A 2,171-nucleotide genomic window follows, 5' to 3' on the forward strand; every position below is an offset into this window, starting at 1 on the left:
ATAAATATAAGGACTAAAGTAATAACTTTATCGGATTACTTCAATAATTACCACATTCAGTATTTTTACACTACAAATGTAGTGGTACTATGAATTTTTCTGTTTGGTTTAATATATATAATATATATCGTATATATATAGATATAGAAATATAGTCGTATTTCTTGACTTTTAACGTGCATTTAATTAGTACAGCATACTAGCCTTATTGAAAAACTGAGCAAATATGGAATAACAGGTAAAATGATTGCATTTGCACTGCTTTGTAAATCAAAAGTGATGCACATTGGACGAGCAAACAAACTAGCGATATACACTATGCTAGAAATACTATCAGGGGCAAAAAGAAATTTAACAAAGACGATTATAGAAATAGACCTTGGAGTCATAATAAGTCAAGATCTTAAGCCAGAAAAACAAGTCAATAAAGCTGCATCGATCGCAAATAAATTTTTTGGACTGTTAAAAAATACATTTATATTGCGAGATCCAGCACTAAAGAAAAAACTCTATTCGAAATTTTTCAAACCACGTATGGAATATGCAGTATGCACTTGGTCACCATCGACAAAAAAGGACTAAAAAACACTTGAAAATGTTCAGCGACAAACACCAAGATTAGTCACGCAATTAAGCAACATAGCTATGAAGAAAGGCTAATCAAATTTAACCTTACTAGTCTAACTTTGCGTCGACAAAGGAGCAACCTCATACACAAATTTAAAATATTGAAAAGAAATCGACAAAGTGAAATGGTGTGTACCAACAATCACAAGATAGCCAAGAGCTGGTTGTAGAGGACAATTGAGCAAAGAATTAGTTCGTAACAGTGCACTGCGAATCAATTTCTTCACTAACAGAATCGTGAGCTGTTGGAACTCGCTATCCGACGATACAGTGAACGCAGAAACAGTCAACGCATTTAAGAATCAGCTGGACCACCTCCGGCATAGTTGCTATAGTGGCTTATCCTCGGATGGGTTACTTCGTGTGAGCCGATAAGCTCTCATTGCAATTTATTATAATTAACAAACAAACTATATAACAAATGTATATATATATATATATATGTATATATATATATATATATATATATATATATGTATATATATATATATATATATATATATATATATATATATATGTATATATATATATATATATATATATATAATGTATATATATATATATATAATGTATATATATATATATATATAATGTATATATATATATATATATATATATATATATATATATATATATATATATATATATATATATGTATATATACATATATATATATATATACATTTGTTATATAGTTTGTTTGTTAATTATAATAAATTGCAATGCGAGCTTATCGGCTCACACGAAGTAACCCATCCGAGGATAAGCCACTATAGCAACTATGCCGGAGGTGGTCCAGCTGATTCTTAAATGCGTTGACTGTTTCTGCGTTCACTGTATTTATATATATTTTTTTTTTTCGATATACAGTACAATCTCTCTAATTTGAATAAACTTAGGAAAAAAAAGTTCGAATTAGAGAGATTTTCGAATCATAGAAAGTTGAATTTTTTTCAAATATTCTGGTCAAAGTAACTAATAGAAATGAAACAAACAAAAAAATAGTGATTCTTAGGCCTAAATGTAATATTTAATTTGTGATTTAAACTTTTACATTTTAAAAAAAAGGTCAGTAATTGTAGATTGTCTTTTTGAGGCTTTTAAATCCATTTCAATGACACAATTTATGCCTTTAAGAGCCTTTGTCAAATCATCTCCAAAGTTAGAATAAAGACTGTAATTCTCGAGTACAGTGACAGCATGCATCGCTTCGTTCAGACTTGGTTTTGTAGCATTGTCAGAAACACAAAAGTACTCATCATCGGATTCCTCTTCAGTTTCAATAGCATCATGCTCAGAAACTTTTGCAATGATGTCCTCACCTGATGATTTGTTGGCAATGCAAATATCGAAATCTATGTCTACTAACTTGTCAGCCGTGAGGTTAAAATCTGCATTGAATTTTGTTTTTAACAGTTCGAGATCATCTCTTAAGTTTTCCATTACAGTCTCGTCTGCATCTAAGCCACAGAAAGGGTCATTATCATCATTTACATGCTTTTCTACTACTTCTAATGATATTCCTGATTTTTTAAAACAATTTA

This window comes from Hydra vulgaris, chromosome 10 (assembly GCF_038396675.1).
Source record: "Hydra vulgaris chromosome 10, alternate assembly HydraT2T_AEP".
Classification (NCBI taxonomy): Eukaryota; Metazoa; Cnidaria; class Hydrozoa; order Anthoathecata; family Hydridae; genus Hydra; species Hydra vulgaris.